Source organism: Pomacea canaliculata, linkage group LG2, assembly GCF_003073045.1.
Source record: "Pomacea canaliculata isolate SZHN2017 linkage group LG2, ASM307304v1, whole genome shotgun sequence".
Lineage (NCBI taxonomy): Eukaryota > Metazoa > Mollusca > Gastropoda > Architaenioglossa > Ampullariidae > Pomacea > Pomacea canaliculata.
In genome coordinates, this window is record NC_037591.1 from 30,506,223 (window position 1) to 30,533,187 (window position 26,965).

A 26,965-nucleotide genomic window follows, 5' to 3' on the forward strand; every position below is an offset into this window, starting at 1 on the left:
CCCTTGCTGCACAATTACGGGTAACTTGTCATATCTAAATAATGTTTTCGTTTTATCGAAAACCATGTTTGTGCAGTTGGACGGAATCAGAAACAAAAACAAAATTTTTGCCATTATTACGCTATGGCCATGCATGGAGTTTTTAACAGGTTAAAGCGAAATAATAAATACATTTTTTTTTTGCATGAAAACTAAGACTGTAGTCTAATATTCACGGTAGGCTATTTCTGTGATTTTATTTCCGACGACCGGTCACTTCACATGTGGAGTTTCTCCGTTCAACGTGCATGTCTGGCCATCTCCACTTTACATGCATTAAGGAAGACTTATAGATTATCTTTAGAAAACTATTTTTATTGCTATGGTATAAATAAAATAGGTGAAATTATGTGAAGTAAGCAAAGTATGTGAAGTAAATAAAATAAAGTGTTAATTTTATTTCTCTGGAAAAGATGTAAGACCGGATACGTTACAGTAAGTTCTGTTGGTGTCCTCTGTCCTCAAGCACCTGCATACCATGAACTGGATGGAATCACGCTAAACGCATCCAAAGAACTCAATAATAAAAAATAAACAACCAGAAAATCCTTTTTTCCATAGAAACAAGCCCAGTAAATAGAAAATAATTTACTTTTTAAAAATCTGCTGTAAATAGCTTGCATCAAGTCAGTGCCACCGGACACGAATCTCTTCTTAAAATCAAATAAAAAAAAAATAAATAAAAATCTAAGGACAACGATATTTTGCATACGCACAACAAGTTCATGGTCGAATCTTCTTTAATAGTTATTATTGTTTTTGCGCACGTTGTTTTCCCAACAGGCTTTTCATCAGCACATAGTAAATTTCCGCGACAATTTTTTTGTTGACATGTCTGCCGTTTGATATTCACAACAACAAGTTTTTCACCATGCTCCGCAAGATGCTGCTGTCTGTGTTTGTCTTTGCACTCGCAAGATGCCCTTGACAAAGATAAATGTTTTGAAAATATTCACCGTCAAACATTTCAAGTCGCAAATAGTCAAGGCCGCAGTGCATAACGCTCTTGTTTGTCAGCGTGCGATCTCAAGTCACGTCCTAAAGGTGGTCCGCCATTAGCATAGCTGATTGTTTATGTCACACTAAGGTCAGCTCGACTCTGAGATGGCAAAGGAGTGTTTCTTCGCAAAATCCCTCACTGCCCTTTCCCCAGACATGAGGAATCCGTTGCTCCTAGATATGTCGTGCGGCTCGAGAAAAGATGCTATCTGGAAACATTGCTGACACAATGAGTGTTTTATCGCGAATTAACTGTAATCGTTTGTTCTTTTTCACGCAAGTCAACGATGTGTGTTTCTGCGCAGTGTTTGTCAGGGTGTCGCTATTGTCGCCAAGTGAAAAAGAGAACGCCATTGTCAGTTAAAGGGGAAGTGAGCCTCAAGTTGTCGGTCTCAAATGACATCATCGCTAACACAACAACAGCGCACAAACTTTCAATACAGATATCTTAGTATTATTTTTTACAACTAATATTTCATTTTTAAAATGAAGCCTCCTGTCTTTCTATTTTCATTATCTAATCAGAGCAGAAGGGGAACGTCCAATCAGGACATCTGGGACAGATTTTAAGAAGCTTAAATGATTTTCAAAGTTTTTACTCAAATCTTTTTGTCTCCTCCTGCACACACACACACAGACATCTCGCAAGTAGAATTCAGTGCTTCGAGGAACGAAGGCTACCTGTCTATAACAGGCACACGACATAGCAAATACAACAGAAAAAAAAGAGTGTAACTCATGAGTCACCACAGTTTCTTTTCCCGCATCTCTTTTATTAACTCATAATTTTGTAAATGATATCTTTTGTTGTCAGCAGCACGTATACAATCTTTTGCTTTAATTTTTAAGTGTGAAAATAATATTGTTTTAAAGGAAAACACCCTAAATGTCAAATAAGGCTTATATTAAGAGCAATCTTCTCTGAAACCCGACTTAAAACATACTGGAGTCCCCTTTAACATTCATTTGCCTGTCGTTTTTAGGTGCCAAGGAAAAATAAAGACTGCTTGACTGAGGGCGATGTTTGAAGGGAAAATGAAAGAAATCCGAGAAATTTTTTTTTTAATCTTGTGTTGCTTTATTGTATTTTCTTGTGAAGGAGAGAGGAGGTGGAGAAGGGAGGGAGTGGTAGAAGTACGAGAGGTCATACAGGGTCTCGCGTGAGGTGAGGTCAGCGGGTGGTGGCGAGGGGCGGAGGTCTGGTTTGCAAGGAGAAAGAAAGTGCAGCTATGCCAGGAATCTACAAAGACAGAGACAAAGTGTGGTGTAAGTTGTGAAAGCGAGTTATCGAATTACGACGGGTCCTTAATCACGGTGTCAAGTGCGATAAAGCCACGTTTGTGGTGGTTTGTGCACGGGCGCCCTTCCCCACCCCACAGGGCTCTGACCCAATTTTGTGTCGTTGGGGGGAAGTGGATGGTGGTAGGGGGAGGTAGGTTGTTTGGGTATTGGCTGCTGCAGGAAGGAGCTTACCTAGTTAGATGTCACTCCACTTCGACCGTTTTTAGTGTTGACACGTGACCCTAACCACGTACCTGCTGCAGCATTTTTGCTTTGTTTTGTGTGTGTGATGGTGGACTGATCTTTCGGGAAACGTCTTTCAGAATCGACATTACCAGAATTTTCACATTCCTGAACAACCAAGTTGACTTTTGTTCCCCATCTCTTACTTCGATCTTCTCGTGATTAGTTACAGGTAGAAAGAGGTACTTCAGCTATAATTCTAGATTTTTATTTTCTGTTCCCCTCTGCCCCAGATTTCAGAAACCTCAGGTGAACTTTGTTCACATTAGTAGGTACATCTGCACCTTTACAAAGTCCAAGTTTCGTAGTCGATTTTTTTTTCTTTTAATCAGGTGGAGACCTTCATTGCAATTAGTTCTGTGGATAAGCAGGTCACACACAGAGGCCTGGCGGGGGACACGTGTCTCGTTATCTGCTGTACTTGCACGTGAGTTATTAATTACTCTGCTCCACAGGCCTGTCAATACTGGAAAACCTGACAGACTCGGAGAAGGTGGATGGCATGAAGAGCAAGACTCTCTTTGAGAGAAAGTGTAGTGTGTGAGAGAGCTTGATTACTTGCATGATCGGCTGGGTGGTCGGTTCTGGCACCGACAACAAAATCGAGATAGATGTTCCCATCTCTGCAATGTTTCAAGAAACAGCGAGGTTAAAAGTAAAGGAGGAAATCCTTGATGAACTTTAACCTTTCAGTCTCAACATTTATCGCAGTCGCTGAATATATAACTTTGATTGACTGATCGATCAAATGATTGACTTATCTTCTAAAAAATTAGTGTACACAATTTTCCATGTAGGAATAAAAGTTTACTGCTGCTAACCTCGGAGTAATTTTTCTGATTTTTAGATACTTCTTTTTTAAGACACGTTGTTTTCATTTTTTTCTAGCTACTCCAACATCAGGAAACGCCAGCAAAGTTTTATTCATGTCCATGGAAGGATTGATCACAGAAAGTTTTAGGACCTAGGACATTTTTCAGTAAACTACAGTACTATTTATGATTTTCAGAAATAATTTGTTCTGTCAGTTTCAACCAGACACACTTATAACAAATAATGTCTGAATTGACTGTCTTCACGATCTCTTGATATATGTTATCTCTATAGATGGATTTTATACATCGAATAGCGTGCATCCCTGCTGTAAATTGAAGACTTATCTTCACAGTTGGTAAGAACATTGTCTCTCCACCGATTCTGGACTTTTTTTTTTCTTTTTTGGTTATAAACTAACACTTTTCGGGTAGATTTCTGCCCCACGGTATGCGTGCACTAGTGAGTGTCGCCATTCTGCGTCTAAACTTAGGGGATGACCTCCGAGTCCCAGACTCGAGTGCAGAGGTCGTGATGAAAAAAAGGTTTTCAGTTGCAGACAGTGCATGTAGAGCAGGTCACGTGATGTTGATGATAGCTGCAGTCGCACTTGCCGGAATGTTGAGTGCAGCGCCTTTTGATGTTTTAAAGACCAGCCTGAATGGTTTGCGTTTTTTTGCAGATATCGGTAGACGTAAACCTAACCTGTAAATTCCAGCTTCCAAAACCCATCTATTAATTAATTATCTGGTAGCAAAGTACGCGATTCGTAACTGTGATCAAAGAGCGCCGCTAACCGAGTACTACGTCACGTTGGTATATAATTCACAACATTGCCAGCCGTCAACACCAATCAGAGTGACAGTTCAAGTTATTGGGACGTTGAAAGTCTGCATTTCTCGTGTTAAAGTAGCAGTTTTTCAGAACCATGAGAAATGCAGACTGTCAGCGTCAGAATAACCCGAACTGTGGCTCATTCTCTCTCTGATTGGTGTTTACTGCTGGCAATGTAGTAAATGATGTACCAACGTGACGTAGTACGCTGTTATCAGCACTCGTTGATCGCAGGTGCGAACCGTAGCGGATAATTACCGAATGGGTTTTGGAGGCTGAAATTTACAGGTTAGTTAGATCGCCTATGTCTACCGATATTTGAAAAAAAAACAAAAAAACAACAAAAAAACAAAAAACGATTAGATTCTTAAACCCTACCTCGTGATAGTCCAGTAAAAGTATTTTCTTTTTTTTACAGGATGAATGCTTCAACTGTTTAAATTTTGAGAATGTAAAGAACAAACCGTGTAAACAAACCTTTCCGACTAAAAAAAAAAAAGATACAGTTCTGAACGATTAATTAAAAACAAGCATTTAATAATACAAATACTCTGCAAATAGCAAGCATTAAAAGAGAGAGATATATATATATACAAATCGCAGACAACAGTCAAGACTGACTGCTACAAATACACACTAAAACAATAAAGAAGTGTATGAACTCAATGTTTTAACGAGAGAAACTAAAAAACGCTAAGAAATGAAAAGAAAAAGAAAACCATGAACCTCTTAGACATTGCTTACGCACGCGCTAAATATATAACTTGTACATAACTACACACAAAGCAGCTTCTTTAAATAAAAAGTATGTGACATGTAATCGATGAAAACATTTTCACCATGTAGGTCAATCAAGGGCCGATCACGTGCCTGCCTGTCATAGATCATCCAAGCACCACGCAAAGGTCGCAAGTCTTCGATTGAATTCAGCCGACCATACTAGGAATGAAGGTAAAGTTCTTTTTTTTCTTCCCATAAGAAAGTAATAAAAGTGCAGGTGATTCGACACAGTGCCGTGACCCAGAGAAGCAGTTTCATCACCCAGACAAAGTAACCTTGAGTGCAGTGACCTTTCTTGTGGCCAAAAATAGCCTTGCAGGTGCGGTCGAGGGAAGAGGGTATTTTATTTTTAAGGAATGTGTATTCTGTTATTGGTTCTGTGATGATGTCTGCTCATGGCAACCCTTGATAAGTGTCTGCTCGTGTTGCACCAATACTTTAGAAGAGATTTCCGGCAGAAGGTTGTGACCTATTGTTCTCATTGTGTCGCGCGCTGTAAGAAACGCACGTACTTTGTGCGTCAGCAGCACGAGCACTAAGGTGCTGACGTCTGTTTGCAAAGTGCTTGTGTGCAGTTTGCAAGCCGCCCTTCATTGCAAGTCCCGCTGTTACTTTCCAAACAGGAAGACCTTTGTTTTGCGATAAAAATGGAGCGATCCATTGCACGTCTGGCAGGTTGTTGATGAGTCTTTTTTAATTTTTTTTTTAATCAAATATGCTTTCCGTTGGCAGGTTCTTGTTTTCTGAAACCTTACTTGCTGGAGACTCTCTGAATCCATGTCAGAAATACCATTGCTGGGGTCAGAAAACTATATGGCCGCTTATTGATGGCCATCAGCAGCACGCCGTCCTCTTAAAAAAACGGTCTTGATGCCTTTGTTCGGAAACATAATTTCTCAAGCAGCCATTATTAGCACAAAAAGTGTCTTGGTTTCTTAAAATAAACCATGACGTCAGAGTTTCCATGGAGACGGCTGGCGTTCTTCAAGAGTGACGTCCGTAGGGTTCACTCTGCCACGCGTTCAGTGGGACGCGACGGGCTCTACATTTCCGGTTGCCGGCTTCAACATATTTATTACAGGTTTTTAACTTGGAGTTTTAGAAACGATGTTTTTAACACAGATGGAGTATATTATTAGTGTCTTTTGTTTCAAAAAGTGAATAAGAGTAGTTCATAAGTTGAAGGAAGTATTCTTTTATCTGAAAGATCTTTATTACAGTCTATATTTTTTAAAGAAAAAGGTTTTCGAAGAATTGGAATTGAAAAAAACTACTTTCACAATTCAGATTTTCATATTTATTATATTAGCGAAGAAATGGATTAAAAAATAAGTTTTTGTTGCAGGTTCTTGTTTTCTGAAACCTTACTTGCTGGCGGCTAAGACGAGACTCTCTGATTCTGTGTCAGAACTACCATTGCTAAGTAAAATTGTGTGCGTCTTCACTTCTTTCGTTGTAATCAACTCTATTGCAATGCACACATCTCGCACCAAAAAAAAAAAAAAAAAAATCCTGATAGGGCAATAGCTTGTTAGTTCGGATCAACCATTTTCCCATGTGTGTGAGGCACGATATATATATAATGACATGCGAATATGAATCGTGCCCTCGTACGGAAAATACTTTATATTCAGATTTCACTCAGTGTTGTATTCCATAGGAACCTAGTTTAAATTATACCCGTGTTGACATATTATATATATATTGCGCAATTTTAATATGATTTCGCTAAAGCAAAAAGGACTTTCACCCTATTGCTACCACAATCCCATTCTTGGGGGTACCACCTTCGAGGTTTTTAGCACCATTGGTACCAGAATGGTCTTCACAAATTATTCTTTGAACTCCAGCCTGGGCATGAAGAGAAGTAAACAGTCCTTGCCGGTAGGAGACTAGTCCAAAGTCTGTTTGAGGTAAAATTATATCTACATTTATTTATAATTTTTTTTAAATGCGTGTGTGGCGGGGGGAGGGCGTCACGAATGACCCAAGAAACCCTCCCTGTTAACGAAAGGAGCGACTACAGGTGAAAGAAGAGTGGTAGTGGGGGCAAGATTGAGCAGTACGAGTTATCGTTCCTCCCAGAGAGACCGGTGTAGTCTCCCGACGCTGGCCGCGGACCGGATGCTTGTGATAAGGAGAAGCACCTGCCATGCGGATGATGCAAGAGCAAAGGTCACCACACGAAGACCGCGCGTGATGGAAGACACGGCCTGAGCGACCTCGAGGAGGTCAAACGGTCTTCGATGTTCTCAAGAGCACGGCGCGAGCAGTGCTGTATGTCGTCATCAGGGGCCGCAGCCAATGGCGGAACCAGTTAGCAGTGGCACGTGATCACAACAACTCTCCCTCCCAACCCCCTTCTAATCATGTAAGCAGGTCACTTAATGACATGTGGTCTGTTTTGCTGTTTCATTGTTTTCCTCGCTTTATGAAGGTGACTCCGTCCAGAAGTGGCGATGACAAATCACGATGGTATAGTAGTAAACATTTATGTCGTCTCGACATTTAGGGACAAAACAATTTTTGCAACAAAGAAAGTAAATTAAAAATTGAAGTGTGATATCACACACTTATTGAGCATGCCAACATGTTACGAGCTGTTTTCTTTGAACATACATTATTCATGCATACCTATGCACGTGAAAACTAAAACACTCTTTCACTTTTTGTGCAAGTGCGCGCGCAGAGTGACGGAGGAGGAAAGTGAGGGGTGGGCTGGCACTTAGTTCAGCTGTACCTGCCTGTGATATATTTATCTCTCCTCCCCCTGCCTGTCAGTACCCGTGTTTACAGCGAAAAAAATCTTCGTCACGCCAGACTGCTTCTCATTCCTTTTCAGTTCATCGAGTACGTCAGCACTCAGCGTTCCTTCCTGGAATTTTGACCAATCTCACCTGCTTCATTTACTGTCTACTGCTTCCTGCCATACTCTTGTTAGTTAACAGGCAACAGAATAATTATCCTAAGGCAACAGAATAATTTTCTGCTACAATCTTGAAGGCTTAATGGAGTCTTGTGGCTGTCTCGCTGGATTGTCGCACGGGATGGTGGAAGGTGGTGGCGAACGTCAGGTGGACTGAATGCTTTGCACTAAGTATACAGCTGTTACTGCCACTCCCACTTGAAAAACCACATTTTAAATCAATGTGTTTTGTCCTAACCTTTAACAAATATATTTTTTTGTCCGCCTTTTGATGATTAATATAGCAAATGGCAGGATAATGACAGAAATAGCATTGAAAACAAATATTTAGTCAAGAAAGTAGTTCAACAATGAGCTGTTAAGTCTTTCGTGTCAATAATACCTTGAGCTTCGCACGTTCAAATAAATAAATGAATAAATAAAATGTTTGTTTACTTCATTGCTACTTTGAAGTAGTCAAAACAAAATTTAAAAGGAATATGACAACCCTTTCAAATGTTCCAGTGATTTGTGTTTCAGTCGCTGTTAGAAATGTTTCTGTCTTGTTGTTATTGTGCACAGCTGAGTTGCACGATGCTCTTGTCCACGTTTTAATGACTTCCTACTTCGTAATTAAACAAAACCGCTGGCTGCTATTGAGTTCCAACTGGCGGAGAAGCAATCAGTAAGAAGCATTCACAGGCGGTTAAAAATGCATGTGGAGGCATTGTTGTTGACAATGAGTGCAGTTAGTGTTGGGCTACTTGAATTTCTGTTTGTACTTCTTGATTGGCGGAGCTCGATTATGTATTGTTGCTAGGACAGGTTGCAGACAGGTACAAAGACACTTGCTTTGTTCCCTCTGATGCAAGGCAATTGCAATAGAGTTCACGAAGAAAACGAAGGAGGGTATCTAGTTCATCTTTTTAACATTTGAGTGTGTTTAAACTACCAGAGGATAAGGCTATCAGAGGAAAACATGGTGGGGGGTCACTGAGATCTGTAAGAGTTGTGTTGTGGAGGCGGCCCTTGTCGAGCTTAATTATGTCTTAAAATAATGACCCCCACACCACAGCCCCCGCTTATCAAGAGATGGACATTGTGCAGGAACGATGACATATTTATCACAACGGCCACTTCAATCTCTGATCGCTGAAAGGTGGAGAATTGGAGCGCTGCAGCTAAAAGTACCTGTGCCCTTCCTGCCACGTGTGTCGAGTGTTTGAAGTTGATAACGTTACCTGCCCTTGACCATTGGTTGCCCAGAACTGCGGTTTATTTTTTTTTTAAATTGTTGATTTTTTTTTGGCGTTGTCATTGTGATTTCTCAGTATTCGTGATGGCGTTCATCATCGCTCCAAACCGGGTGCGACCAAAGAACAGTATGAATGCAGGGTCTGATCTCTGAACCCCTAAAGATGTCACTGTCGTGTGGATATCCTCTATCGCTTGTAAGAAAAGTACACACTAAGTGTCGGATACCCAAACGCATGCAAGACAACTCATTATCTCGCCAACCCCACCTCTTGCCACGCTTTTGTTGCAGAACGGATTTCTTCCAACGTGACCCCTAGTTGTGAATCATTCTAGCTATGGGTGTTTATCATGGAGTGCCTTAGGTTAACTGTTAACGCACCCACGAGCTCAAACACACACATACAAGTCTTGACCGCCATTCTGTCATTTACAAACTGCTTATCATACCTCACATCTCTATTCACATCTCACCTCCCGCTAGCACACACGACAGTGAGATCGCCTAGAAGTAGAAACACAACAACACAATAACAGTTTTCCAGCTTTGTTGTGCACGTGTTATGACAGTTACTTGAATTAGATGTCATGTGTAACACCCTGAGAACTAGTGTACGCGAACGGAATTACAAACACATCAAAGCATCTCAGTTGGGTAAGAGGATATAATTATGTATCTTTATTAGGAAAGCTTTTAGCTCTAAGTATCCATCGTTGCTTTCCTGTCGATGCAAACCGATTACAGCCACAGAAGTATGCAGCTCCGTCGTGCATACAAGTATTTGTAAGCTGCGCCAGTAAATATCGGATTTAGTTGCACAAATATTTACATATTGGTCTTTTTATTTAAGAGAACGATGGCAGCACAAAGTTTAAATTTGAAAACATCAACGTATGTTTTGACGAAGAGTGGCGCAAAGCTGATCCCTGGGCGATGAAGCCACAAAAATGAGGGACAGCGCATGGCTCGCGCGCACGTGCTTTTTTTTTTTTTTTTACCTTCATGCGCATGCGCGCACTCTTTTTCCTGTGAGCCAAATCTCGCCAGCGCACGTGCCGTACTACCCGGCATCAACAAACACATTATGTTGCTGCAAAGCAAACATGTTGTCTTCTACCACAAGTAGCATTTCTTATTTTATGTCAATCTCTCGTCCCGATGTTTTTGTTCTTTTCCTTCCTTCTTTCCAGATATAGCTTTCGACGCTCACACAAATATTGTTAGTACAACTAACCCTCGCCGGAGAAATAAAATCGAGACCTACTTTTCACTGTACCTGTTACTGCCACAAGACCTAAAGACCTAGTAAAAATGAGTCAGTGTGGATGTTCTTCCGTGATAGGTTGTGTCAAGACGAGATTAATGCAACCTCTTATTTTAATTCCGATTTTAATTATATTTCATCTTCTTATCGTCTTAGCGGCCTAAAACAATCCAGTCAAGAATTCGCTAGCAGCTATAATCGGATCGTGTTTACAAACATGTCTTCAGCACGTTATCCTCATACTTGTCTGTGAGATACTTCCTGTGATAACAGCGCCACCCTGGCTGGAGTTCAAGTTACGAGTTGTCTGCCCTGGCAAATGCCGCGATCAAGGGGTTGCTGCAGTTTGCATCTGATATTGCAAGGGAGATCTTATCCACACATTACTGTGGACCTAGGTGTGCTTCGTATCGGTAGAGATAGTTCCGACATTGTTGTTGTTATCATTATTATTTGCGGCATAATCCCTTTTGACTGCACACAAATGATTTAGAGACAAGCGAGAGATGTAAACATTAAGCATGAAAACTACCCTCTACTTTTTATCCAAGATTTTAAAAATTGACAAAAGCCAGCAAACTTTAAAGATAGTGTCAGTAGCTACAGGGACAAGAACTATCGATATATCCTTACGACATCTGTACATCCCTGCATGAAACTTGCTCGGTGGACAGGGTGGGTTTCCCAGTCCTGGCCTCGAACTGACGGCCCTTGTCTCTACAGAGTACCTCACCATCCTGTTAAGGAGGGAACAAGAATGTTAGCAATATTTACAAACCTATCTGTAATTTTTCTTGGTTTCATTAAGTCTATGGCAACAACAGTGCTTTCAAAACAAACACGAGTCTTCTCAGACATTACGTCTCGTGTGTCGTCGTGTTTGACAGGTGAAGGGTGCCGAGGTCGCATCCTCAGTCTCCACGCCTCCCTCAAACGGGTGGCAGTTGCATGCGGCCAAGGCATCGGGTTCATGCGCTGCAGCTGCAAAGGGTTAAAGTGCTCGGAGGCTTGGAGCCGAACTACATCCGCCGCGGGCCAAAGGTGCCGCATGCACAGGGACTCACGCGCGTGCCTGTCGATCGGCCGGCGGATGATGGCGCTGCGTGATCAGGCACGTGATAATCTGTTATCAGGCACCGGCCTTGAACTGCCGCTTACCTCGCACGGTCCTTGCTCCCATGGAGGTGCCCCACTGACCCACATTTGCCGCCAAAACTGGCCCTTTTGTTTTTGTCCCCCTCACCGCTCCCTTACCCCGATACCTTACTTACTGGCATTAAAACACAACCAACCAACCAATCCCCTTCCTGCATAAAGTAGGTAATCTCGCTGAGCGAAGAGGGTAATAAAAAATAAGAAAAATAAACTACTCTGTCATCATCTCGCCCACCTGGACGGGATAGTTCCACTGCACGTGGTCTGTGTTCGACTTGGTTTCCTTTTCTTTGGGGTTGTTTACCTCCGTAGCTAGTGTCATGATCGCTATCGTCAAGGCACGTTGGATATGCTATTATTTTATTTTATTGCTCTAGGGGCAAGATGGGGCCGATATCACCAACCCGGGATAAAGTTAGGTGCAGACAAGAGTTGTTGAAGGGAAGGAGGTTGACCGTAATATTAATTGCAACTACCTCCTTCCCTTCCACAACTCTTCATAACTGAAGCTCAGCGAAGATCATGTGGATACAAAAATAATTTGTTGTGTGTTCGTTCATATATTAAAACACGGTTAGGTTTGCAAGTATACGATCTTTTCTACTCTGCTGGCTCCTCTGACATCCTCCTACTCTACTTGTATCTCCGAGTCAGGCTTTGTCCTTCACAAGCAAACGCAGGGTTGTGTCATGCAATAGAAGCCAGGGGCCAGATGCATAAAATAGACAGTGGATGTAAGACTAAGACGATAACTGCCATAATTCCTTATCATATGATCAGTTTAGCTGACTGCTTAATGTTAGTCATCCAGAGCGTTTAGCGAAGTCTCCTGCACCTGGCCCCAGGTGACTGTCGGCTTAATCTCCTCGTGTTTCATCTACCTGTTATCTCTCCTTTGTTGAAGTCGGCGGCAACCTGATCACATAATAACCCTAATGATCATTCTTCCCATCGATTTAGTTGCAGTCGCCACAGGCCGGAGGTCCTTCGCTGTTTTGTAATGGTATTCCTTGGGGAGACTGCGCGGAATCAAAACAAACTTCTAGAAGTTTTAGACGAAACGATAACCGACTTGGTTGCTTCATCACGAAAAGTGAATAAAAGTGAAAATAAAACTTGACATCAGAATTTATCTAAAGAGCTAAACTTTGAAATTAATTTAATCTCATAATACATAAGCCTTTATTGTCCACAACAGAGACAGGCATTTTTCTCTGTTGGGAGTACCCATAAGTAATATACTTAACAAAATATCGCCAGACCTCACACATGTACCCGTACACTTACCCTACCAGCGACTGCTGTCAGAGCGCACCACGATTGTTGTTACGATAAGAAAAGTGGGTTAATTTGTTCGCCCTGTTCTTGAGTACTACTACAGTTGAATGACTCGGCGACCAGTTGTTTCCATTTACGGCCAGATGGTAGCATCTGGAAATTGTGGTGTAGTGGGTGAGAGGCGGTCTGTGAAAATGCTGACAACCTCACAACCCTCGTGTATAGATCGCCTAGTGGTCTTTTGTGGATTACCATTAAGTAGCCCAAGATTCTATATAAACTTCCAGAAAGGATTCCCCTTAGGTTTGCTATTGCCCGTGTGTGTGTTGAGCACGACGTGAGCTGTTAGGAATAATTCTATTGTTCTTATCAAAACTCTGTGTGTGGGTGTTAATAAAGAAAGGCAAACAGAGGCAGCTGTAGTGTCTTTGTGTTGAGTAAAAGAATATTAATATGTGCATATGGATTAAGGCATGCTAGACCTCTGTGTACTTGTGAGTACGTGAGTGGGTTGACAAATTTATTTGGCAGGATTGCTGTGACAAATTTATTGACATCACCAAACACCAGCTACTCATTCCTCAACAATCATTAGGTTTTAGCAAAAGGGAATATTAATAAAATTGCGCCCTAGAAGCTACTCGTCACACATACAAAGCTGTGGGGAATCAGAAAATGTAACAAATGATTTGAAAATATGAGCGGACACGACCACCTGTTGCTTCGAATGCTGCTCACATCTCAAGAAGAGAGAATAATGAGACATCATCATCCAAGAAGTCGTTAATCACTCAAGCTCAAGTTGTCTTTATGTTGTGTGGCTTACATACCGACAGGCTGGAGAAGATTGTCAACCTCCCACCGACACATGAGCTGCTGCCGGACAACGCAAACAAATAATTTCGAGAAAAATCGAAGATTAGGAACTGATGTATAGCTTTTTTTTCAAATCATCAGAATTCAGATTTGTTTTCTTCCGAAGGGGTCACACAGTCTGATTGAAACAGAGAACAGTTCCAGATAAAAGAGAAAATCTGAAAATAGAGGCGATTGTTGGTAGAAGCTCGTTAAGACACTGCAATGTGAGTCGACTTTACAGAATTTCTTGGCCATTTGCATCGTTTGAACCTAATGTACTCAACAGAAGCTGGTTTCAAGGTATCCATGGAGTAACAGTAGACCTGTTGACTTCCTTTACAGCTGTGGAGGAAAATGGAGATCTTGATTGATTCCTTTTTAAAGATCTGTCCGGAAATAAAGACAAGTCCTCAAGTGTAGCAGGAGAACTTGACCCTGGCAGCGCGCATGCGCGCATGATGACCCATCACGTGAGCTCGTAGGTGGAATACTTCTCGCGTGGCAGCGGCGTTGAAAATAGTGCCGCAAGCATGTTGATATTTGACCTCTTTGATCATTTGAGTCATTCGTTGTTATACCGGATAATTCCAGCTTCCCGCCAACCCCGTCTCACATGAAGACATTTTCGCTCAGCATCCATGATTTCAGACATCATTAGAGCTGACAGACTGAGAAAAATTAGTCTAAACTCTACTAAAAAATGGAGTGGATATGATTTTTTTTGGAGAATAAGATACTATTTGATCAAACGATAAGGCGTTCGTGGGGTGGGGGAAGAGGTGAGGGATCTTTTCTTGTCTACCTTTGTCTACCCGACAACCACCACCAGCAGGGACTAGGTAGGGGTTGGGAGGCTGACTTTGTTATAGAAATTGGAAGAAATAGGTCGATGTCCTGCGGTTTGCCAGATGTCAGGACAGAAGCTGGGATGTTGTTACACACACACTTTTCGACCTCAGAGTTCAGTGTAAGAAGCGTTGTTCATGTGAGTCACTCACATGTTGTAGGTCAGCGCCTAGAAGTCCTATATTGCAGTCTGGTGTTGAGGGAAAAATTCAACTGGTCGGCTAGACGTTGATATAAAGTAATAATAGAGTCATGATATGGTGAAACTACTTACATATAACTACTTGCTTATGGCCACTCCATATAAAGTGCCGGCATGAGCACTTAGACATCTTACGGTGTTTCCTTTTCTTGGGCAACCGTTTTAATTTTATTCTGTGAAAAACTCTTGTCTCAACAGCTGGCAATTGCCTCTCCAGTATGTTAGCTATATATATTATTCTCGTGTAGCACTCTACATGCTGTGCTTTCATTGCTGTATATGTATGAAAATGGTTAGTTAATGGTAGCATTGACCTCGGTTCATGTTGCAGCTCTTGTCGCGTGAGGTCGAGACCAGGCGGCCATGAGCAAACGTCAGCATTGGCCTGCAGGTCACTTCCTTAGACTTATAAGACTAATAATAATCAGACACTATTATCATGTAGGTGGTGGGACTCGCTGAGAGATAACCATCTACGTAGACGAGCCACTGTTCGGACCACTGGATAGACACTACACACGCTTTAAAAAAAACTTCGGCAAGTCAACATGCAACCATCTTCCTGCGCACTGTAGCACCATTATTAACGGCATTGAGCATGAAGACACCTGCCTTTTTAGTTTTGAAATACAATATCTAAAAGCAGCTCCAAAAAAAAAGAAAACATCATGCAACACTGACGGTTTAAAACATACGAAAATATAGTTCTCAACGCATTACAAATGCTAATACAATTCTTCCATACTACCGGATCGTTGTTGATTTATTTAGTAGGTGATGTCACCTTCGAGAAAGAAGAAAAAGGAGGAAACCGGAATACCCGGAGAAAACCCCCAACGCCCAGACCTGCGGACAGGTGTTACGTACAGAGAGTCCCGAGACAAGATTTGAACCCCGAGTTTCTCACTGCAGTTGTGCCAAGCGAGTGTTTTAACCACTACACTACCCGGCGCACCATGAAGTCTGTATTATCGCATTATATTCCAGCATGGCGCCTAGTGGACTCCAAGCAGACCTACTCAGTCTGTCCACTAGTTTCAGATCAGAGGCAGAAATGCAATTTTCCCGCCTACCTGCCAGAGCCACCCTGTTATCTCCAAAGTCAAGCGCATCATTCATAAGCTACGGTGTGCGCAAGATGGCTGCATGGATGACTACAGAACACAAGCAATCACCGAAAAGTAGGAGATAAGGCAGAAGGGAAGAGAGAAAATCCGAAAATAACTATACAAATCTGTCGGTTGTGATAGCCGTGTATAAAGCAGTAAATATTCCTACCTAACGGTGATCGTGCTGGCCACATCTAACGGCTGAAATAATAAAGTGTTTAAATTTAGCTCAATGAAACCTCCCACGTTTGGAGGGGAAGACATTGTGCGCATGCGCGGTCCCTCCTTTGTTAGCTAGGGGTGGGTTGCAGGAAAGAAACGTAGAGGAAGGCCGTGTAATATCCCTCTCAATGTGAAATTTAGCAACGTATAAAAAATTTAAAAAAAGAGCAGGACTACGTAACATTAAAATGGCATCTACATCTCAGATATTTATTTACTTACTGCTTTTACGAGAAAAATGATTTGCATTTTCTGTCCATGTTTGGCTTGATGTCGAATCTCGATGAACATGTTAAAAGCTTAAAATAGGCTTCTACAATCATTTCTAATGGCGAAGCCGCACAGAATTTCTCGGATGTGAGCGAGAAAGAGAAAACACGTGACGTAGGAGGGAGGGATAGAACGATGGCCGGAGGCGGGGGGGAGTTGAGTGAAGTACTGGCAAGGGCAAGCCGTTTCCTTGTGTGACGAAACAGACACTGAGGAGTGAGTCAGCATGCGACCTCACTTTTTTAGCAAATTTTCTCTTCCTGCTAGCGGACTTTTTATGTTCCAGAAACACCGCTCACAGGAGGTGGGGAGGGGGAGAGAAGAAGGGAGTTGAAGGAAGTCTTCAAAACTGCAAGTTAGGGGTACAGAAGGAAGTCCTGAACAAAGACCCCTTTGGCCCATGACCGATAACGCCCGTTGCTTTTCTGCGGTTGCCGCCCTCTCTTTGCCCTGGAATGATGTTGCTAAATTAGAACTTCGTAGACAAGAACCGTTTACGTCAGTCTTTGAACTCTATATTTAGCAGCCTCGCTCTTTGTCTGTAATCATGACAACACGAAAATGGAACCCGCTTCTTAGAAGCCTCGATTCCTGGTGTTGGGAGGCATCCATTAGATTGTTGATTTGCTTGCTCAGTTAAACTCGCATACAAAAGTTTTACTTTCTTGTTATCTTTATTTTGGTGTACAGGAAGAGACAGAAGGAGAGCATCATTATTTTCTACCTAACCACCAGCAGCCTTCCTCTGCACCACTTTCAACGACAAATGTAAAATTATATCGGCCATCGTGAGAAATGACAATAGAGGGCAGTACAGCAGTGTGTCTGGCAGGCCAATGTACTAAGAGCAGTAAAAAAAAAAGTTTTCTACACACACCAGGCTTTGATGATGTCAACATCCTCTGCTTGCAGGTTATCAAGGTTTAAGATCAAGTGACCAGCGATAGCAGATCATCATGGTGCTCAAGCAGAGGGATGATGAAGGGGGTGGGTGACCAGAGTACCTAGAGAAAATCCCAGACGTCTACCCTTGGGAACAGAAACTGTTCCAAGTAGAGATATGAACCCCAAACCTTTCAGTTCTCACCGAGTATTTTACTGGGTGGAATTGGAACAGTGGCATGCTTTAGCAGCACAGTCTGTGCTTTCAAAGAATTATACAGCTCTCTTGTCCTAAAGAATACTTTTTTTCTTTGCTTCCTTAATGATTTAAAGTGATATTTGTCTTTCACTTGAAAAAGCCGTTGCAATGTGATCATATAATCGTTAGAATATGGCCCAAATCCACATGTCCTGAACTGAGCTGAGCCTGCAGCACAGGCCATTGGGTGACTCAGGATGCCTCATATCCTGAACTAGCCCTGCAGCTGACATAGTTTCTTCCGGTGACCCCCATAACCCGATTGGAGTTATGGGTTGGGAGTATTTTCTCCTTTTTTTCGAGCTTCAAAAGACAACTTATTGCTGTTCTTGTGGTCAATTGGATTAACGACTCTATAGTCAGTGTGACAGGAATTAAAGTCTAGAGGTGTCTGTCAGGGTCGACACACATCAGTCTGTCAGTGAGGTCGTTTATGTCAGTCTAAAATGTCAGGGAACCACCAAGCATTTCAATGGAATGTATGAGGCAGATTCCAACTCAATGGCAAATACAGTTACATGTATATGTGCTTCTCTCTCTCACTCACACACACACACAAAACTGACACGCAAATAATTGCAACAAATCTGCAAACACCGAATACGGTTTCCAAAAACATTGTGAATCCATCCACAATAGTGGAAAACCACTAAAGAAAGAACCCCGCTTTTGAAAGCAACCACCACCTTCACTACCACCGCTACAGCAACCACTACCTCCTGAGCCTTGACAACATCCTTAATCTCACTACCGTCTCCATTTTTCCTTGCCCCGTCTTATGAATATTTTCGTGACAAGAACCCGTTGATCAATCAATCATTCAATATCCGAAAAAAAAAAACCCCCAACAACAGGCAAACCCGGTGCTTTTGAATCTTTGGACTATTTTTTTTTCCTGTAAAATTATTTTCTTTCCGCGCTTTTACAAATATCTGCAGGCGGCCGAAGTTTTAACCTGCTGACACTGACCTGACCTCTGAAGAGAATCAATACAACTCCAGATTTAGAAAAGGGTTGAAAATTAAGAAAAAGAGCCGAAAACCCACCCAAAAAAAATAATAAAAATAAAAATTAAAAAAACCTTTTAGGAGCTTAAAATTTGAAGGATGTTGTTTCCACGCACTAGGATGGGCTGTAGTTGAAGATTAGAAGTACATGGCCACCTGTGAAAGCAAGAAAATTTGTTGTGGAGAGAGAGTCCATTGATTTGTGCGCCCCACCCAACCAATGGGGATTTGTGGCAGAACAGGTCAACCAATCGGAGACAGCCTTTCTCCAGTCGCTACTGCCGTTGTCACTAACATTTACCCGAGATAGCCATTCGTCCCACCGAGTGCGCACGCGCAGGAGTCAACGGGTCATTTCCGCCTTGTGACGGGCAACTTCTGTAAAGACGTTTCTCCTCGCGTGTAAGCGCTCAGCGGAAATAATCGTTAAGGTCAAGACAAACGTTTCTAGAATATGAGTGAATGGTCGTCTAACGGCGGATTACATCGATACTCTTATATTAATAAATAATCTCAAGATACTCCTAATATGCTTGCGCATGCGTACTGAGTGGGTGGTGAAGCCAGGCTAAGGTAAAAGGTGGAACAGAAGAAGATACTTAAGCTTTGCCAAGTCATGACATCCTTGTGCCACAATCCACACGCGCTATCCGAAAAAAGGTTTTACAATAACAACTATTGCCTAACCCCATAGTAAGGTTGTCTTTTTCCCGCTTCTTTGTGTACAACTCAAGGTTTAACGTGGCTACTACTTTACTGATACGGTTTATCACATTTTACACCTGTAACCTATGACGATATAATTACATCAAAATGATAATTATACTTTGAGTTTAGAGAGTCAGACACAACAGTGAGGCACTGCTGTCGAGCTTCTGCTCATTTTCAAACCACCCGTAACCTTTTTGTCGAAGTAATGACAGAGGGGAGCGCACAGCAAAACAGAGCAACGACGTCCAAAGGACACGTAGTCGGTTCAATACCCGCAGGTCGCAGCCTATACTTCTTCCCCAAAGTCCATCACATCACAATGTATAGACTTTCCTCCACAAGTGACTGAGCAGTGGAGCGGTTACTTGACTCGGTAGAGAGATTATGAAGGCACGAACATTTCAAATCAAGGTAGTGAGGGAGACGAGATGAACAGCTGGCCATCGAGATACGCCACTCACGTACAACCGTAACAACATGACTACCGGATATCTACAGTCCCACCTGTGACTACCCGTCCATCCAATACAAATGGCGGATGGCGACATAACGAGGGTATATGACCCATAATCAGGGGAAACTTTGAGGGAAATCCGTTTTGGCACAAAGTGTGGCGAGCTAACGAGTTGAAACTCTGTTTTTGTTTGATGCATCTCTTGAGCGACCGACTTTCGATGATTCCTTTGTTTTGGTCGCTTTTTTCTGCCGAGTGCTTTATTACAGCCCCTGGGGGTCTTTAGTCGTAAGTTATTCAGCCTTGCTGGAACATTAGTTGATTGCATGAACATTTACCAACGTCCGACTTGAACATCTGCGTGTACATCAGCCGCACTCCCACGAGTTACCGAGTTTTATGTCCCATCTGTCTGCGAAACTGTAGAAGTTCTCCCTGCTGATTTATCGTTAGGCATCCACCTGGACGGGAAGGGAGTACTGTGCATTTCAATCAGCTGCGGTTCATTTTGTTAGATGCAAAGGACATGGAGTGCAAGTGCAAAAAAAGAAAAAAAATCTTTTAGAGCTAATCAGTCCACTCAAAAAATCCAAAACAAATTTTTAAAAAAACAAAGACCAGGGAAACAAATTAAAAGCACTTTGGTGCTGTGGTTAATCATTATGATCTCTCCCTCCCCTCGTCCACCATCTCATCCATTTTGCAGCAGAGCTGAGCTGAAAAGTGCGTCAGACCCGAGCGTTAGCGGGAAGACAACTCGTGCAGGGCCGCCAGGCAGTCGATTAGCGCGGCCCTGGCCCTGGCCCCGTGCTATTTCCACTTAGTGGGCGGAACTAGGTCAAGGCGCCAGCGTCAGAAAAACAGGGCAGGGGCTTGACGGAAACGGTTGAGCACGGCTCGCGCTAAAATACCAAGCAGCTCGAGCACAGGGTAACGAGTGGGTAGAGAAATGCCACCACAAAGTAGCTTTTTTTTTTTTAAAAGCTTAATGCACAAAGTCATCGAAGTCAGACGAGGTTCTCTCACCAGAATGGCGCTAGTAATGCTACGTGCACGATTTAAAAATAAAAATAACAAAAAAAATAAATAAAATCTGTATTCTCTTGCAAACATAGCTGCAGCTCTCTGCCGACGTGGATTAGTGCTCTTCAGGGAAGCTATAATAGCTATTTCCAAAAAAGAATACAACAAAGAGAAGTTGATGAGAATGGATGGAGGAAAGATGAAAAACCCAGCTCAGAACATTGAACAATTGTCGCGGACAGTCAATTAAACGAGTTATGAATCAGTTTCAATTTATACTTCAGTAAAATTAGCGAGCCTCGCTTAGTGCAGAAGGGGGAAATGGAGATTTAGCTCTGCACCGTTGGCTCATGTGCATAACTGTCAGTGTCGATTAATGTTAGCAAGTGAGCATGCCTGCAAATACTGGCATTTAAACAACTCTTTTATTAATTGCTGGGATACTCTGCTAACCTTTATGGTCGTCGGGGAGTGAGGTGTTAGCTTTTTTTGAGGTGGTGCACATATGTCCTTCGCTGCCAGAGCAATATCGACTTCGGGAATATTTGTCTATCCCCTTCTTCTTTCTTTTCTTCAAGGGATACAACTAGGATGAGTTTTGTACTTTTGGTATATCTAGAAAACCTCATGAAGCAATGGAGTTTGGGTGTCCATACCGGACAAACCATGTTAGCACGCTGTGATAGAACTTGCTAGAAACCAACACGCAGCCATCGTATACTTACCTTTCCCAATGTCTATAAACCAGTATGGAACATAAAAAAATTAGACTGAAGACTGCTTTATTCAGTCTTGAAATAAACTAAGGCAGTTCAAGAAAACAAACAAATCTAATTATTGATGAAAATACAAAATTACAGTGTTAAAACATCTCGACTCCTCGCCTTACGAGTAGTCAGATGGATGGGCGGTTGTTTCAGACCGAGCCAATCAGGAGTCAGGTTCGATCCATTAGTTTTGTATCAGTGATTGTGTCCACTGTCCGTGGTGCAAATAACATTGTTAGTGATATTTTTTGCACTATCGATGCTACCTGCTACATGTGTCACATGATCTGTGCCATTAACACAAGAAGTGCAATGCTAGACGCCTGGGTAGACAGCTTGCCACACGGAGAGACAAAGAGGATGTTTTTTGTGTAATTACACAGAACTGGAGATGATTAATTTTTTTCGTGCACAAATATCCGCTTTTACAAAAGTCTGAGGCTTTGTCCTAGAATTGTTCCCGCATATGTAACTGCTTTGAAATAAAAATAAATCAGTGCGACACATAATCGGTGGCTATGGTGGTAGTAATTAGGAGGTTTGGTGATGGTGTTGGCGACGATGGTTTTGGAACAGTGAGGCAACAGCACTGTAGAACACTCAACATTGACTTCTTGACTAGGTCCTCGTTGCTTTTAGAGTTTACATGTAATTATATATACACACATGCACAAAGTCACTGAAGTCTTTCACCCGGGTACCTGAAGGACTCTAGTAGTTCTGCTGGCACCAGTTAAAAAAGAATTCTGTATTCTGCCAAACGAAAATAGCAGCAGCTCTGTGTGACCTGCAGTCCGGAGGGTATACAACCCTTTTTCCTTTTTCCAATCAATCTTTCTAATAAAAAGTAATAGGTTTCAGATTTGCGTGCAAGGAAAACACAGCGAGTAAAACTTGCAGAAGAGTGGTGCACAAACTCCAGCTAGGATTCTCATAAACTTTTACGACAGCCATTTGCAAATAACTGTGTAGCTCTCAGAAGTGTTGTTATCAGCTCTGCATTGCTCAGACAGCTCTTTCTTCTCTAATATAGCAGGAAAGGTCAAAGCGGCAACTGGGGGCGGTAACAAACGAGCTGCTTGGCGAGAACAATGCCCCTGCCACTGACGTCATAAACTTTAGTGTCCCGGAAGAGGTTTTTTTTTCAAAAATATCGATGAAGCATTCAGCCATCTGTACGTCTGTGTATCTGTACGGGCAGAGCACATTTACATATTATTAACCCCCCCCCCCGCCTCCCAAAAAGTGTTTAAACAAATTTGTTTCAGCTTATTTATTCAAAAGCACTGGTTAGATTTATTTTGCTTTTGTTTTTCACAAGAATTAGCTAATCAAACAGAAAAGCAAAACAACAAAAACCAATCTGAAACTGCGCCGGACACATGAAAATTTTCCTGTTTATCAACACTGACCATCATTTCAAAGTTCTCTCCTTTCCCCCATCCTAGCCCCCGAAAGCAGTATGTAAACTGTTGGCTTATGCCCGTTTCGGTGCATGACGTCATGCGGCGCTGGGGTGCAGTCTCGCATTTGTCTCACGGCAGGTCTCGTGGGCACCCGCCAAACACCTCGCTATCAGCGACTCAGTCCCACTTGAAATGGAAATGACCGAAAACGCCAGACGCATAATCAGCATTGCTCCATACTACTCCGACTGGGTCCCAGAGTCCCCTTGTGAGGCAGCAGCTACGATGTATTTAATGCGGTATACTCTCTAGGGGTAGGGTAGGGGGATAAGTGGTAAACGTCTTGAAAGTTAAACGCTGTGTGCCAAAAGGTCAGTTCGCACGCCCCACATTCTAGTGTCCCTTTTCTTGCCCTCTCGTAATTTTTTTTTGTTGGGGGATGGGGAAGTGGGCTCTCTCAAACATCTCTGTCAATTCTCGCAAGCAAACGTGCTTCCAAATCTCTTTCGACAGTGTAAGTCTGTAAGACCATAATAGAGAAAGGGATAAGCACAGGAGAGGAAGAACTGCTGGAGGGGAAAGAGGGAAACTATTTTAGAGTTGGCAGGAAAACAGTTCCTGCGGTGACTGAGCCTTATTAACAAGACGTGTATTACACTATTTCAACAAAGATGCTCATCGGCACTTGAAATATTCCACTCAAAGAATGTAGGTCTCCTAAGCAGAGCTTCCACAGCTCACTAAGGAAAACTTACACAGTGTGTTGATCTGAATATATCTAATATCTCAGCGAAATATTTCTTTGCGAGGCTGGACCCACCGCGGAGTACCAGTAAGATTTTATGACACCCGAGGTCATGCACTGGGTACTAGCTACGCCCGTAAAAAAAAGGTAAAGGTCATCCCCTAATCTTTTCAGGTCGTTGGGGAGTAAGGTGTTGGAGACCTCTCTTTTCTCGGAGCCATCTGTACTTGAGGGCGGTGCCCATCTCCTTTCCCTCGCTGCCTTGCCTTCCCCAACCCTCAATGGAGTCAGGTAACCATTTCCCCCAGCTTGGTCGACTGGGGGAATTTCGCTGGGGGTACTCAGGCATCAGACTGTCTCAACAGTAATGGTCTGAAGCTTCTGAGCAGTACCAAAGGAAGTCCTAAATATGGAACGTGGATCTGAACCCACGCACGCCCCAGGCATATAAAAAACTATGTATAAGTAGTTCACATCTTTTCCAAATTATCCTCTGCCCGATGATTGAGTGACAGAGCTCGCTGGGGGAAGGAAAATAGGTTACTATTGCAACAAGTGCACCATCCCCAGTCATGGGTTAATGACCCTTCTCCCTTGTGTTTAATAATGGGACAGATAGCGGTTAGGGGAGTAAACCCCTGTAGCAAATCGTGATGTTAACACAGCATCACTAGGCACAAGCTTTCCGTAATAAAGCACCAAGTCACGTGTTCGCGACCAAGGCCACCCATCGGTTGAAGGATCTCAGTTGTGGTCTCATCGGAGAAGAGATGGACAGGACCAACAGAGTACGGCCAGAGACAGGAAAATAGATAATCAGCGGAAACCAAACTAATCTCATGCATGATCGGCCGAGACCTGGATTAACAACGACCGCGTGGCCCCAGCGGCAAGCTCCATGTCAGGGACTTCCATCATCCGCATCAACATCCGCACATCGAACCAGCGCGGGAAGATGAAAGGACTCACTCATCAGTTCGACCGCTACCGGTGGGAATGGCGCGAGGGAGACAACAATAGGCGAAGGTCAAAGGTTGTGGTCAAAGGGGAAAGGAAACTAGAGAAGTGTAGTGCACACACTCATTTCCGACAGCCCCCACAATGTCGTCGTTGTCCAAGTCTACTTTCGACTTCCACACCCGAAGACGACGAAGTGAAGGAGTCTTTACCATCAACTGGACCTGAGTCAGAAAGGTAACTGAACCCCAAGGTCGGCCTAGAACAATGGGAGGGAACAATAGGTAAATTTGACCTCCTTCCTCCGTTTTCAGCAAAAGGGATCTTGCAACGTGGTTTATGAAACACCCACATCTCGCTGAATGTGTGTGGCGAAATTTATGTGTGTTTGTGAGAGAGAGAGCGTGCACGCTAAATCAGAAGTTGTCCTAACAAACAATTCCCGCTACACTTCCCTCGCCGCGTGACGCCAACCGTTCCATCTCGTGCCCCGCTTCACAAACGCCTCCTTGTCAACGTCGCCATGGCAACACATCGGCGACCTACGACGACTTCGTCTCGCCGACAGCCCGAGGACCCCCGCTGGTTTCCTGGCGGGCAGACAACTCCAACCAGCGATGACGCGCCTGTCTTTTTGCCGCGCGGCTGGCAGCGCCACTCCCGGAGCGATCAATAGCTGCACGTGCAGCCAGCTCACTTACAGCCTCGTTCCTGATTTAAAAAGTTATTCTCGTGGCTGTGATTGCACGTGCAGTCGTGGTGCACGTGGGGAGTGTGCTCTACATTACCTTCACGCGTTCGTGTGACATGCACGGATCACTGTGTCGCTGCCAGAGTAACTTCCCTTGAGGTCTTTCCGACAAGAGTGCAGCCACAGACTCGGCAAGAGATGGCAAAGGGGAAAGTTCAATCCAGGTCGTTATCGAACATTAATAGAACACTGCGCTTTTATTAAGAAAGGTAAGGTAAAGGTCGTCCCCTATAACTTTCTTGAGGTCGTTGGGGAGTGAGGTGTTAGAGACCTCTCTTTTCTCGAGGCCAGCTTTTTTCAAAGATATTGCTTATTTTTTCTTCTTAACTTCCCAACCTTTTATAAAGTCCATTCCTGACAGCTGAGTCAACTGTAGAAAGTTTGCTGCGCTATACCGGTATCGAACCATCACGCCTCTAGAATCAGATACCACCAAAAAATCTTACATGCGCTTCCCCCTACTACTCGTATTAAGATGCGACATTATGATTAGAATTGGTCTCTTAACTATAAATATCTCGCTGTTATATATTTTTATTTATTTAGTAGTCGTCTAGACAGAGAGCTCTTGTCGCTAGCAAACATCACATAACACCTGCACAGTCCGAGGAGGTAAGAGGTACTTCGGTCATAAAGCATCTAATCAAGTGAGAGAGAAAAAAATAGTCCCAGCATGAGGTACACAGAACAGCGCGACTGTTACGTCCGGTCGCGTCACTCATTAAATCAGTCTCGGCCGATCATGCGCAGTCACTTATGTGACGTTTTTGGTCACGTCACTGCTGCTGACTTCCAGTCACGTTGTGGGGCGAACGTCACACGAAGGTTATAAATGCCGATGACGGAAACCCTCACTTTCTGACAGGCACGTGATGATGGACTGTCGGGACAGGTGGCGCATCGCTCAGAAATGCTGTAAACACACACATACAACCGTAGCTGTTTGTATCACGTGACTAATGACCTGCATCCCTCGGGGCATTCACTCTTCCTGTACTTGCTAATGTTTTGACCTCCTTCTCTGGACTTTGAGCCCTCCTTCAGATCTTGGACAGAGAGACAGAGACGGTCGAGTCATGACTCAGCGTAAAATCGTGTAAAAAATGTTCATTGTTTTCACCACTAGAGTCTGTTGAGGGTTCGTCAAGGTTTAGCTTGTCGTGTCATATTAGTTTTTATATCCACTTTATGCAAGCCAAGAGTTATCGCGCGCGGGAGAGCACGCACAACGAGACTCGCTATCACGTGGCCTGGGATAGCCTTGACCCGACATGGCACGTGGGTGTTGTGCTGCTCGACCTTGAGAGCAACGATGACATCTGAGGTCTTTGAAAGAAAGTCTTCCGTCAAATGTCTTCTTCCTCTTCTTTATCTCTTTGCTGTTGCTTGTTTGTTTGGGGTTTTGTTTTTCTTTCCTTCATCGAATTCTTCTTACTCCTGGTTGTTGCGGGTAACTACTTTTTTTCTAGTGGTAATATCCAATTAGTGGAGGTATGTGTGTCGGGGGGGGGGGGGGAACCAGGTACCGGGAGACAATCTTCAGCGGCCGGCTTTGGGAACAAGTGTCTCGTACAAAGACAAGATCTGAACCTAGAACCTCTTACTGCAGTTGGAACAGTTGAATGTTTAGACCGCTATACCAACGGCCGT

General features: G+C 43.1%; 1 long non-coding RNA gene across 2 annotated transcripts in view; it reads left to right on the forward strand.

The window, feature by feature from the left end:
- The window catches only part of LOC112556570, a 119,311-nt gene that overhangs the window by 31,894 nt on the left and 60,452 nt on the right, over positions 1–26,965 (forward strand). For both annotated transcript variants that reach the window (XR_003097771.1, XR_003097770.1), the window contains exon 3: positions 5,056–5,160. This is a non-coding gene — a long non-coding RNA (uncharacterized LOC112556570). The remainder of the gene's footprint in view (positions 1–5,055; positions 5,161–26,965) is intronic.